The following is a 15,095-nucleotide window of genomic DNA, read 5'->3' as shown; positions in this document are numbered from 1 at the left end:
GGAGGCCCGACGGGTTCAGCCATGGAGCTCCCACAGGTTTGGACGGCCTGATGAGCCATGCCGAGAGCCGCCATATCCTTCACCTCTAGACCAGCAAGACCGTGTTTGAGATCGAGCGGGTCACTCCAGTTGTGCCTCATGTGGCTTTGTGCACGCTGGAAGGACGGGGAAGAGTTGTTTCCTCAGACCGGGAGGGGGTCCCATCACTTTCCCGTCATAAATGTCCCTTTCCTGGTCGGTGTCAATTTAAGAGTCATTTGATTACATTTAAGGAAATTTGAGTTATTTTGTTTCGAACGAATACATTTAAGAGTTATATATGTTCAAATGAGTATTAATTGATATTAATAAGAGTAATTCACTTGTATTTGAGGTAACTGAAATTCTTTTTTTTTTGGGGGGGGGGGGGGGGGGGGGGGGTGTCTGACTATTTTAAGTCACTGAAGTATTGAGTTTAGGGTCACTTAAAGTGTTGCACTATTTAAATGTGGGTAACATTGTATTGTAATGTAGGTTTCCCTTCAAGATTCCATCACTGTGTAAGTGAATTATTCTGTAGTTTCATATTCCTACCATTTGTTTAATTTTTATTTTATTTATTATGTATTTTTGTTTGGGGATTATTCAGTAAACCTCAGGGGTTATTATAACTTTCTTATGGTCAACCTGTTTTTGTTTTTTTTTCAAACACATGAGAATATATGTTTATTATTTGGAGGCACCGCGCTATATAACAAATTATTCTTGTAGTATTCTTGTAGTTAACTATCCATTCTTCAGGGGAAGGAGCAGACATTACCCTTTACTACTGCTGGGATACCAGGGCTCCTTTAATAGCATTATACGAGTGTACCCGGCTGGGAAGGGTTAGACATATAAACATAAAAACTTGATTTTCACCACAAGGGGTCTTTAAACCTACTAGTTTTTTAAGCCAATAACTGGTATATAATGCCAATGTTAATCTAAAAATTGTGAGACAAATCGCAAAAAAATTGTTCACATTAATACATAGGTGTAAATTTCATCTAACAGTTGGGGGAAAAATAAACATAATATTTCTCAAGAGCAATTTTAGAAGGGGACACAAATAATACAGCCAAAATTGTACTTATCAGGATATGTGTACACAGAGGAAAGCCTTACTACTATTATTAGTATAGCATGGAGACCGTGCACAAAGCAATGGTTGTTGAAATATAAGTTAGGTTAATAGGTTCACCACGCTCTCATATTATGATTATTAAATTATCTTATCTTGCGTCCTCCACATAGTATTTTAGGTTTCATCTGGGACAGAGGACATCTCTTACTTAGATATTCAACTGCACCAAGCCCACTGATCTGCCACTTAACATCATATTGAGCAAAACCCAACACAACGGTAGATCTATAATATTAGCCTAATATCAGTTCACACAAAGACTTATCGCCGTGTTATTTGTATTGGGTGACTTACGGTATTAAACAAGATTCCAAAAAAGCTAGGTAATGTTATAATTGCTATCATAGTGGACTCATGGAAAACTACATCTGTTATCATAATTGTTTTTACATCTATTTTAAAGAGAAAAGAATCACATCATTTGATGTTTAAAATGAATAAAATAGCCTTGACAGCCTACTTACTGGAATTCCACAACTACTGAAGAAGTTTGTTCTCTCCCACCAGACTTGTGTGAGCAGATGAGGTAAAGGGGGAAAGCAGGCAGTGGACCAAAGCACAGTGAGGCAAGGGAGGGGGACTCAAAATGTTTCTAAACTTAAAATAATTGTATAATTAGTAAAACAATACAAATTCAAATGGGGCAAAAAAAAAAAAAAAAAAAATCATTTTATCAGTATAAAATAGTATAAAGTATAAAAAAATCAGTATATATTATTATATTATTTACAATACACATTGTGGTTTTTAACCCTCAGATTTTAACCCCTTAGCAAACAATTTAACTTATCTTGCAATCATTTAACGAATATAATTTATACATGTCTATGTCCAAAATATAACCTTATCAAATATAACAAAAAATAAAGAAACTAACAGCCTTTGTGCTAACTAAAAGCCTGTGCTTTCCCCCCCCCCCCCCCCATTTATAGCAACTTAACTGAAACACTGAGATTGAAGCAAGAGTATTTCCAGAAGAGCACATCCACTCTACAGAAACACTGCCTCACTCACACACACTCACACACCTCCCACACAAACATTCCACTTTTAAGTGGATGAAGCACAATGCATTCTGTTTTATCAAAAAAGCTTTTTCTCCTCTATCACAGGAAAATCTACACTGTCGCACGTTCCCTTTCAGCATATGAATTTAGATGAGACCATTTTCTCTTTTGATTGATATGCAGCATTATGAGTTTAATATCGTCTGATCAGAGCATCATAAAAAATGCACCAGTGTACAACAGACTTTAATGAAATCTCACCCAAAAGACAAATGATGATGCAGAATGCCCCTTCTTGAAAATGTAACTTGCAGTTCTCTTGAGAGCATTTTTTAGGATGTTATAACAAATGAACAGAATATATGTGTGTGTATATGATATTTATGAAAATGCAAGATTGCAGTCATCCTGTTGGAACATCTATACCCGTATACCACAATAAAGATGCAAACAAACAAAAAAGTCAAAATTAAACTAAACAGAACAACAAAAGTGAGGTAATATTTAATTATTTAAAAAAAAATGTAATTAATGTAAAATACTAAATCAAATATTCTACATAAACTGACACATTTTGACAATTTAGTTAATTTAATTAATAATGACAGACAGATCAAATAATGAGTCAAAGAGACACATCTGAAGTATACTATGTGATTATATGATTCATGTTTCTATATTTTTAATTAGAAGGGATTTAATAACAAATAAACTATGAAAACATTACCTGAAAACATTCACTGATCACTCTATTAGACAAAATATTAGATAATTTAACCTTTGTCCAGCTGAAATAATTCTAACTTGTTGATGTTCAGATGAGATTCAGTGACATCTATGGTCAAGAGTAAAGATGGAGTGCTATCTGACACTAGTAAAGAGGAAAGAGCGCACAAACACACACACTTGACAAAGTATAAAGACAAAAAATAAGCTAGATGAATTAACTTGGACTGCAAAAGGTGAGCAGGAGCAGAAGTGGGAGACAGGCAGAAATTAAATGTGACAGGCAGAGAGGAGGAAGAAAGCATGTTAGAAAGAGAGAAAAGAGAGAGTGACAAGAGATGAAGCGAGAGATGGCACATTGTAAGATTACACTGTGCAGTTTAGGGTGCCATTTCATCAATACTATGGATGAATCAATGGCCCGATAAATGATTGTGAAGGACCCACACACACAGACACACAGAGAGAGAGAGAGAGAGAGAGAGAGAGAGAGAGAGAGAGAGAGAGAGAGAGAGAGAGAGAGAGAGAGAGAGAGAGAGAGAGAGAGAGAGAGAGAGAGAGAGAGAGAGAGAGAGAGAGAGAGAGAGACGAGAGAGAGAGAGAGAGAGAGAGAGAGAGAGAGAGAGAGAGAGAGAGAGCAGGGGTTCATCTTTTGTTTTGAGACCAGGCAGGGATTACCATATCCAGTCTTTTGTCCAAAGCTTTCTTTCCAGATGAATAGAGTACAACAGCAAATTCCTCAGTCCTAATGAATGCACCCCAGACCCCCCATAAAGCCCTTCAGTTAGTTGCTGTGTTGCTAGCAGTTTGAAAGACTTCAGAACAGCTTTGCATTAGAATATGAAATCCCTGCCATATAGATAGACCCTACAGGATACAAACATCTATACTGCGGCTCCTTCACTGGAAGCAGTTTGGAAGGAAGTGATCATTTTTTTGTCAGAGAAAATTAATGGTTACATGTTTGTGAAGCCATGGTTACCGAAATGAGGTGTCGTGAACTGGTGTGACATACAGTGCATTTCAAAACAACTTTTGAGAGAGTGCGTGGCATCAAACAAATAAGTACAACACGCTACAATAACTACATATTCCAAAGCATTTGCAACATTTATTCATCAATATTGTGCATTTTCATATTAATATTTTCATATTCCATATCTATATTTGCCATATATATTCTTCCTTGGTTCAGTATACAATGTATCAGCATACACATGGATCCTGTGTGTAAATATGTATAAATGTATTTTATCCAGCAAGATTTCTTTCTGACACAATTGTAAAGGCCAACCTTTGGAAAAAATGGGTGAATGACTTATCTTGCATAGATAGTTTTGACTTGTTTTAATTATAAATTATGTTCTCTTTGTATATGCATTTTGATATATTAATAATGTATGAGCAAATGCTTGATGATTAACCCCCTGAGGTCGGCGGTATCGCCGGCGATACCAGCTCGCTTTTTTTTTATCAGTGTAAAAGAAACTCATAAATACTCTGTTGACTTTGATTTTCCATAGGAGTTTCATACATCAATCGATTCTGTTAAATGTGTATTATTTTTGTGTATACTCACAATAAAAACAAAGTGTTGTGCTTTTTGCCAAATAAAGAAAAATAAACGTGATGCGTGTTCTGCCTTCTCTCTTTCAGTGTAGTCCATTCTGAAACGCGTCCGAAAATGAACAATAACTCAGCGAATACTTAGTCAAACAGGCATACAGACACACAGGCATGAAGCTTGAATTCTCTTCTTTTAAATGAAGTAATTTATATAAAAAACAAATATTCTCATCTTGTGAAATCTGTATTAAAAGAGAGCGATTCCAGTCAAGCTCATTACAGCTGATTCAGATGTAATGTGACTCCGCCCACGGAGAGCGCACGCTATTCAAACGCAAATGGCTGAGGCAATCCGCGCAATCCTGTGAACGCCCCCATATCAGCTCGAGAAACACAAGTTTATTCAGATCATTACTTGTTTACACCGTCTTGCAGCGCTGTGAGGAATAATAATAATGGAAAATGTACCTCAGAAGTGCGGGAATATCGAGGAGCGAGCTGAGGAATACTGTAAGTTTTTTTCCTTCTCACATGAATCGGGTTTCTGTTTATGAATGAATGAACGGCAGAGATGCGCGCTGTTTACCACAGCTCACAAAAAGACAGTTTAAATTTAAATCGCGTGTGTGAATGAATGATGATGTTTTAGCAAACTGTATTGCTATACTGAGATGAGTAAAAATCGACTGAAATATGTTGAAATAAAATGTAGGCTATTTGTATAAGCAATACGTATTAAACTGCAAATTAACATTTATATGCCCTAATATTTCATAAAAACAACGTTACAGTCAGGCGAAATATGAAAGACAACATTTTGTTGACTAGATTTGAGTACAGTTTTTACTGTAGAATATACTGCCACATCAAATAAGCTTTTGTTTAGCAATTTCTATATATATAAAATAACATTTTTGTCAAAAATAAAGTCATCAACTAAGATGTTAGCTGTTCCAATGTTGGCTATATTCAAACTAATGAATACATAGATAAAATGTAGGCCTATAATCATTTTTTTTTTACAAAGAAAGAGTACACTTGAAATATTGTTGAAATTGTAATTATTGTTGTAATTGTAACCTTTTTAATAAAATAGCAAAACATATTTACAAGATAGATGTAAGCAAAATCTTAAATGGTCAATATAAGTCTTCTTCTAAATATATCTTTTGTCCTTGCATTGTGGCTCAGTCAGTGTCACACCTGAATGCATGGCTCATTATGCAGAGTCATTATGCAGAGTGGGTTGGACATTGTATTCTAAGGTGTAAACCACTCCTCGTTCACGCCCCCTCGCATATTGGCTTTCCAAGCAAAACCTGTTTTACATCAATTTAAATCAATGTATTGTTTTATGTGAACGATAAAGCAAGACTATTTTCACATAATTTTGAAGCCAGAACTCGAAGGAAGAACATCCATTAGTCAAAAGTCTTATTGACACATATTTATTATGAGTTTTGTGGTCTTATTTCAGCAACTTTCATTTTAATTTTTTTCAATAACCACGCATAAGCATTATTCTCTTAAAAATTAAAAAATATACATGCATGGTGATCACATATTTTGGTAGCCCTGTTTGTGCTATATAGAGTGAATTTACACCTTTGCCATTAACATGTTTATAAATAACTGAAAAAAGCACAAATGTCAGAGCATGTCAGAACACCTCCAGGGCCCAGAAAACCGCTCAGACTCCAGAGGGTTAAATAACTATTAACTAAAAAATTGCAAATCCTCTATAAATAGGTGTAGTATAAAGTGTTCCCTTTCGTGGCCACTACGAGTTACGTCGTGATGACGAATGGGGTTTCGCTTAGAAAACCACTCACCTTCGAGAATTAGAAAACGAGTCAATGGCAATGAAATACCTTGGGTCTGCGGAATTTGCATAGAGTAACTCCGCCCCACCTCGTGGGTATATAAGGAAGTACGCCGGCAGCATGCAGTTATGTTTTCGCTTCGGAGCCAAGAACATTCTTCACTCCACAAGCCATTCTGAGTTTATCTACTCATCATCTCTTCACTCTTCGAGACGAGCGACTCTCCTGGTGTTGGTGTGACGGCGATCTCCAGCGAGTTCACACTGGCTGCTTGTGTAGTGATCTGCCAGTGAGTGCGTTTCTCCCTGGTCGCTTCAGCATCTGCAGAGTTTTTTCCTCTCACAAAAAGAGCTTGCACGCGGCACGTCTTTTTAAAGATGTCTTGCCCGTGCACTTCTGGTTGCGGTCGGACTGTATCTGATTCTGATGGGCACAATCACTGCTTTGTGTGTTTGGGCATTGACCATGCTAAAGCAGCGTTTGTGGACGACTCATGTTCTCATTGCGGGAACATGACCATCGCAACACTACGGTAGAGACTCAATGACCTCGTCAGAGGGAGAGTCCCCTCATCCACACCCCGATCTACCGCCTCCACGAGAGGTCGTACTTCGGCTAGTGGGCAGGGTGACCTGAGGGTGACGGTGTGGAACAAAGCACCGACGATTGCTCCTCGGCCCACACCCCCCTCTCCTGTGTTGCTACCCGCGAGCGTTCAGACTGAAACCGCGGGACCGTCTTCGGGCGTTCCGCGTGTTTCTTTCGGCGCTCCAGATGATGATGCTATGTCCATCGCAGCATCACAAGTTGGGCAGGTGTCATCGGGAAGTGAAGATTCGGCTGTGCTGCCACCTTCGGGTGTGCCAGCATTGTCCGAGTGTGATCCTGAATTGACAGCCATGCTTTCCCGGACCGCCGCGAGCATCAGTCTAGTGTGGAACCCTCCACCCCGTCCTGAGCGCTCGCGACTGGATGATTGGTTTTTGGGTGCGGTCGCTGATCCCCGTCAGCATCCAACCCCAATACCATTCTTCCCGAAAGTGCATGAGGAGGTCACGAGGTCCTGGAAGGCACCCCTGTCTTCCCGTGATCGTTCCGCGACCTTCTCCGCCTTTCCTCCCCTCTACGGGCCGCTGCAAAAGGGCACACTGGGGTTCCCATGGTGGAGTTCCCATGGCAATGCCCCTGTCATGCATGCGGAGGACGAAAGGTGTGATCTGGCGAAAGGTGTGATCGAGATTGTCCCTTCAGCCGAAATGAAGTCCGGGTTCTACAGCCCCTACTTCATTGTACCGAAGAAGACCGATGGGTTACGACCAGGGCTAGACATTAACTTTTTTGCTCACTAGCCAATGTGGCTAGTGGTTTTCTAAAGTTACTAGCCACACAGCATTTTTACTAGCCACATTTTTGTTGTTGTGAAATTACCTGATAAAAGTTGGCGTGCTAAAATTTACTTGATTAACTAGATTTACAACCCTTTTAAATGTAAAACCACTGTACACACCCAAATCAAGACTACATAAATATATAACAATACAGGTCATTATCATTAGCTCTGATAAGGTTGTGTGTAAAGCTCCTTTTTTTTTTAAATAAAACCATGTATTATGTATTATATGTCGCCACATAGCTCCACCGGCATACGACGTAACTCCAGCAGGGCAGCTAGCTGTTTCTTCGTTTCTGTGTTGTTGGTCACTAGCGCGCAAGCGCAAGGCAACACTGTGTGCATGTAATACTTATTAGGGCTGTCAAAATTGCTCAAAAATGACGTTCGAATATCCCTTCTAAAAAAAACACAGTCTATATTCGAACTATTTGAACATCTGTTTGCGCATTTTGTCAATGACGCGCATTACGTCAATAACAGGACAAATTAATACAAAGAGACATAACTACTTGTATAGGTAGTTTATTTAAGTTTAAACATTTGACAACGCATTACCTACACAAAAACAAGTAAATCAAGTGACTCGAGTGATTTCAATGTTGTAAAGACGCGTTTACGCGCGTCTGGAGGTCTTGAGGCACGAATGAGTGGGTCTTGAGGCACTGCTGTATCTAACCTATCTTATTCATGCAATATCTATTCAGTTAGTACAGTAGCCTACACTTTAGTAATGTTTCTGTTTAATGTTAACGCTTCTTCCTGTTACCTGTCCCTGACCCTCAGGCAGCGCGCCCACTCGCAAAGCAGACAGCCGCGCCTCTGCTACCGCAGGCGTTTTTCCACATTCGAATATTAATTTTCACCTTCGAAATTCTGTTTTTTAAAACTATTCGAAAATATATTTGAATTTAAGTAGGGAACAAAGACGTTACATCTCCCTGCCACTTCCGCTGTACCGCTGGAAAAGCCTGAGTTCAGTCTCGGCTCCTCAGCGAGAAAACATAACTGCATGTTGCTGGCGTACTTCCTTATATACCCACGAGGTGGGGCGGAGTTACGCTATGCAAATTCCGCAGACCCAAGGCATTTCATTGCCATTGGCTCGTTTTCTAATTCTCGAAGGTGAGAGGCTTTCTAAGCGAAACCCCATTCGTCGTCACGACGTACCGTCTCCGTTCCCTACTCAGGGAATGAGGGTTGCATACGTAACTGAGACGTTACCCAATAACAGAGTGTAATGTGGTATATGACTGGCTAGAAAATTATTAATGCATGTTTGGTATTATAAACCAATTGAGAATAAACTATAAAAAAGTTTATCTTATCTATAACTGTTCATTAAGTACTGTGGTATTGTAGTTGTATATATTTTTCTTCTTACACTATAAAAGACAGACGGACATTTTTGTCCCCAAAAGGGAAATACAGGAAGTTAAATATAAATTGACACATTTGCATGACATACAACAACAACAAAGACAAAACACAAGGGAGCTGCTGTCATAGACAGATGTGTGTGGCAGAACCAGAGGAATACAACTAGATAAGTGGAACATGTTCATTTCAGACACCCATGAAAACATTCTCCATTTTGCGTGTCTGAATGGAGGGGGGTTATATATAAAGGAAGACTCTTGCCTAACAGGCTGATCAAATGTTCTCTAATGTGCTCAGGTCAACAGTATATGTGCTTTTCAGTGTAATTTAGAGCGGTGCTACATAAGAGCTCCATACATGCATAAAAGACTGATGCCTTTCATAGCTTCTAAAAATCAGACTGCTGAGCTAGTGGCCAATTATGCCATATATATTAAGGTTTTTGCACAATATTTAGCAAGACCCAAATTCAACTCATTCAAGCTACTTATAATAGAAGTTTATAATATCCCTTGAATATTGCAGTAAGCACTTGAGAAGTTAAATTTGGTTGTTTTAAATGTAAAAACACTGCTTCTGGAAAGATTTAGGAAAAGCAGAGATGTAAATCATGGACATATAAACAAATATCAACAGTTACAACCCAAACATAATCCTCAACACTCATATTACCATATTTTCCACTAATCACAAATACTGTGAAGTTGCTTAAATATCTAAGGGGTGTATGTGATGTCAAAGGCACAAAAAAATTTGAATAAACGATTAGGTGCGAACAGCAGTGTGTATTCAGGAGTAATAAAGTGTGAGGAGAGATTCTCTCTGTTTAAATAAAGTAATAAATTGGTATTCAGGCACCAGGGTTTTCATAATTTATCTGCTGTGTGAGAGCGGCTGATCATGTTGACTTAACATTTTGTCTGACATTTGGGTCTGACGAGCCCAGCCATTAACTCTCTCAACATGCTACAAGAGACTCTCAAAGGGAGGAGAGACTGGAGATACAGTCATGTGAAAAAGATAGGACACCCCATGAAAACCTTTGTCTTTTTCAACATATGGACATTGGATCTTTATTTTAACAATATTGAGAGATGATAAATAAAAACTGATAAAATAAAATAATAAAACTGAAGAAATGTCTTTTTAAAATTATTTGTAAAATTTCCTTAATAGAAATGAAATATTTGGTGAGCAAAAAAATAGGACACCTCCACATTTATTTACTACTTAAAATTAGAATCAGGAGCACCACATCATGTGCAAAAGATTAGAATATCGTTAGAAAGGATTGTGTTTTTTATTGTGTTTTAAAGGATTGCCTGTCTTATTTAAACCTCAGACATTTAGTTTGGTTTGCTCTTGATTGTGGAAGTGAGTGAAATCACCATGGTGAGATCAAAAGAGCTCTCTGAGGCCTTCAGAAAGAAGGTTGTAGATGCATATGAGTCTGGGAAGGGATTTCAAAAAAGAAAATATTAAAAATCAGCCATTCCACTGTCCGGAAAATAATTTACAAGTGGAGAACATTTAAGACAACTGCCAGTGCCAACATGCACAAGTCAGGCCGTCCTAGCAAGTTCAGCCCAATAGCAGACAGCAAGATGCTTAAAGAAGTCTCCAACAATCCTAAAATGTCATCTCGGGACCTAGAGGTAACTCTTGCCACAGTTTATGTCAAAGTACATGCGTCTATAAGAAAGAGACTGCACAAGTTTGATTTGCATGTGAGGTGTGCAAGGACTAAACCCTTGCTGTCAAAAAAATATCAGGGCAAGACTAAAATTAGCCAGAGAACACCTAGACAAAGACCAGGACTTCTGGAACAATGTGCTTTGGACAGATGAATCCAAAGTTGAATTGTTTGGGCCCAGTAGCAGAAGACATGTGTGGCGCAAGCCAAAGACAGCATTTGAGCACAATAACCTCATACCAACTGTGAAGCATGGGGGTGGAAATGTCATGTGTAACGCTGTCAGTCCGATGATGAAGATGAAAGGCAGAGAAGATCAGGTATAAGTCCTTTTATTTAAACTCAAAGTAGACTCAGATTATCCAAGGTGTATAAACAGCAAAAAGACAGAGTGTAGCACACAACACACCTACATTTATAGAAGCAATTTCCAAGCTTCTCATCTTTATGGTCTGGTCTTCTGTCACAATCAGAAGAGGACAGACAAGGTTTAGGTGAATAATATAAGTTTATTAAGTTGTGCAGAGGGAAGAGCAATGCAGGGAAGGCATGCAGACGAGAAGTATAATGATCGATGAACTGTTGATGACTTAGCTGACAGTAGTGATGTTACATTTGACACTGAAGCTTCAAAGCGCGTATCAAGTATGCAGCGCAATTTCTCATGAAGCTCCGTGCCTGAGCACGTATTGTTTTCAGAGAAACACGTAATCAACGAAAAACGAAGCCTCACTTTCTTTCCAGTCACGTGAATGCTTCACTTTGCGTGTCGGAATGTTTGAACCCAGACCACTACTCTACAGGTTTTTGGAAGATTAAGTCCATTTACTAACATAAAAAAAAAAAAAAAAAAAAAAAATATATATATATTAGGGCTGTCAAACGATTAATCGCGATTAATCGCATACAAAATAAAAGTTTGTTTTTACATAATATATGTGTGTGTACGGTGTATAATTATTTTCTATATATAAATACACACACATGCATGTATATATTTAAGAAATATTTGCAATATACTGTGAATATATATTTATATTATATATCATTTATATTATATATAAATATTTTACATATAAACAACACATTTTTCTTAAATATATATGCATGTGTGTGTATTTATATATAGAAAATAATTATACTCCATACACACACATATATTATGTAAACACAAACTTTTATTTTGGATGCGATTAATCGCGATTAATCGTTTGACAGCCCTAATATATATATATATATATAATATATATATATATAATTAAGCCTACAGCCTATGTTAAATGATCATATATTCTGACACATAAACAGCATAAAATAATTAGACCAACATTTACTTGCATCAAGCAACTCTGTTGGTATTTTTATTTCTGTATAGTATTAATATAATTGTTACATTTATTTTATTGCCACACTTTAATATGTGAATTATATTATTAGAAAAATGAACATTTAGCGTTGTCAGGCTTTTATTTGTGCTTAATGGATAAAACAACGGCGCTGCGCACTCAGCTGCTCATAAACATGGCTGCTATAAATTTGACCTGCCACAAGATGGCGCTGTTTTCGACACTCTTGATGCTTCGAATCTTTTCCCGAAACATTCAGGGGAAAGCCTCAGAGCTTCATGAGGCTTAATTTGCCCATCCCTAGCTGACAGTAATGACGTCTCTTGTTGCAGGTAGATGAAGACGGGAAGAGCCAGGGTAACGTAGATCGGTGATGATGGGAAGAACGGTACTTCAGGTGAGTAGACTGTGGCATTAATCATGGACGAGACCAGACAAGGGAGTGCAGGAGAAGTGTCTCTTTATAGGGAGTGCTGATGATGAGGTGCAGGTGCTGATGTAATTAGGTGATGGCTGATGGTGTGCAGGTGGGAAACATGAGGGATGCTGGGAAGTGAAGTGCGGTTGAGGTGACAGAGCTGGTGACTGTGACATCATGGTTTGGGGCTGCTTTGCTGCAGCAGGGCCTGGCCAATTCACTATCATAGAATCTACTATGAATTCTTCATTGTATCCGAGGGTACTTGAGGAAAATGTTAGACCATCTGTCTGAAAATTGAAGCTGAAGCGGATGTGGACTATGCAACATGACAATGACCCAAAACATTCCAGTAAATCCACCAAGGAATGGCTCAAAAGAAAGAAATGGAGAGTCCTGGAATGGCCAAGTCAAACCCCGGATCTTAATTCTATTGAGATGCTGTGGAGTGATTTGAAACGGGCTGTGCATGCACCTGAAACCCCTCAAACATCACACAGCTGAAAAGATTCTGTATGGAGAAGTGAGAAAAACTTTCTCCCAGTCGATGTCAGAAACTTGTAGACAGTTATAGGAAACGTCTTATTGAGGTTATTTCAGTCAAAGGGGGCAATACCAAGTATTAGGGCATAGAGTGTCCTAACTTTTCCCTCAGTAGGAATTTTGTTAAATAAATGATTTCATGGTTAAAATTGCATTGTTTTTGGTCCATTACATCACCTTTATCTATAGATATTGTTTGAAAGAAGATAAAATATTGATATGTCCATATTTCTTACAAAACAACAAAATATTTCATGGGGTGTCCTACTATGACTGTATACACACTTGCGCAGATGCACGTACACAAATAAAAGTCGAAATTCACACCAAAGCAATTGGACAAAACTGGAATGCATTTCCAAAGATGCTGAAACATGCACAAACACATTTGCATTTTGCACACACACACACACACACACACACACACACACACACACACACACACACACACACACACACACACACACACACACACACTCTCTCTCTCTCTCAATCAGAACTGGGTCTAGAAGGACGAGATGTCCAAAGACTCCAGCAACCAGCCACAAGAAAGACAACACACAACAGACTTAGGCATTATCTGTAGAACTGAAATGAGAGCATTCACTACCGAGGTCAAAACACTGACAATCAAATAAATGAAAATAAACATGAAAATAAACATTTTCATTAAATACACTTCAAGTACTGGCTTGTTGGCTGCATATGTCATTATTTCAATGGGCGATAGTGAAAATTATTTGTAGCTGCAGATATAAACAAAGAGTAATAAACAAAGAGCCCATAATGACTGTCAAACTGTAATAGAGTTTCAACACATACCTAGAGTGCTTTATTTTTAAAACAACTGGGTATTTCAGGTCCAGTTTGCAAAGGTTCCTGTGAAATCTTTCCCTTGCATATCTCGTCTTATCTCTTGCATTTCTGTCAGGAAGCACAGACAGACATGGGACAAATTCACATGAATCTGTTTTCCCTAGTAGTAATTATGATGGATCAAGGGAATCCAGACCTTATGATGTCAGATTCCTTTTGTTTTTCCTTTCATTCTTTGCCCTTTCTTTTGTGCATTAAAGATCAAATATAAAATCCTGAGTGTTAAATGTTAAAACAGTGACTGAAAAAGGGATGCAGTACTGCAGTCTATTCTGTTCCAGTTTATAAATGCTGAATTCCTGACACCAATGATGAAAATTCAAACGGTACTGCAAAACAACTGTTTTAGAATTTCAAAATGTAGCAAAGTCATAATTAAAAGGCATGGTCAGTATTTTCCAGCATTGAGCTGCATTCAGAATTAAATTAAGTGTGCTTTTAAATGTCTATTCTATCAGGATGCAGATCTGCAATTTAAATTAAAATAGGGGGAAAAACAAAGAAATTCATTGAATATTAATAAGTATACATTTTTAATCTAGAATAGATTTGTTAAAATAAAAACTTGTCATTTTGAGTTGAAAAATCCTTGTCTGAAAGTTTTGAAGTTTGAAAGTTTTATAAACCTTACAAACAGATCAATCTGGTTGAATGTCAGCTATAGAAATTTTGTTTTAAATAACCAGCACAACCATTCCAAAGTTTAGGGTTGGTAAGTTTTTGTTTTGTTTTTGAAAGACATCCAATTCTGCATTTATTTGATAAAAAAAATACAGTAACAACAACAATCCTTGTGGGTGTGACCAATACAATTAAAATTTCCTCTCAAATGAAAGGGTCAATTAATCAATTTTGGATTTTGTCCAATCCTGGTATTGGTCGATACCTAAAAATTATATATACCATGATTCACAAAGGAAGATGCATCCCTGCTATTAAAAAACAAAAAAAGTTAAATTAAAAACAGGAACAATTTGCAAAGCCCATCCTAAATAAATATTGGTACAAAACACCAGCAGACAAAAAGACAAATGAAATGGATGACATCCTCACATCACATCCATTTAAACTAAAACAATATAGTACATACACTGTTTATTATATGATTTCACAAGGCCTGGAGACATCAGAGTCCATATTCACTAAAAGTTAGACATTTTTT

General features: G+C 37.7%; 1 protein-coding gene across 2 annotated transcripts in view; it reads right to left on the bottom strand.

The window, feature by feature from the left end:
- Window positions 1-15,095, bottom strand: part of ptprn2 (protein tyrosine phosphatase receptor type N2) — a 278,997-nt gene that overhangs the window by 148,063 nt on the left and 115,839 nt on the right. The gene's annotated exons all lie outside the window — the stretch shown is intronic.

The sequence above is a fragment of the Squalius cephalus genome (assembly GCF_949319135.1).
Source record: "Squalius cephalus genome assembly, chromosome: 3".
NCBI lineage: Eukaryota > Metazoa > Chordata > Actinopteri > Cypriniformes > Leuciscidae > Squalius > Squalius cephalus.
The sequence above is the reverse complement of the archived record's forward strand: the minus strand, read 5'-3'. Positions and strand labels throughout refer to the sequence as shown.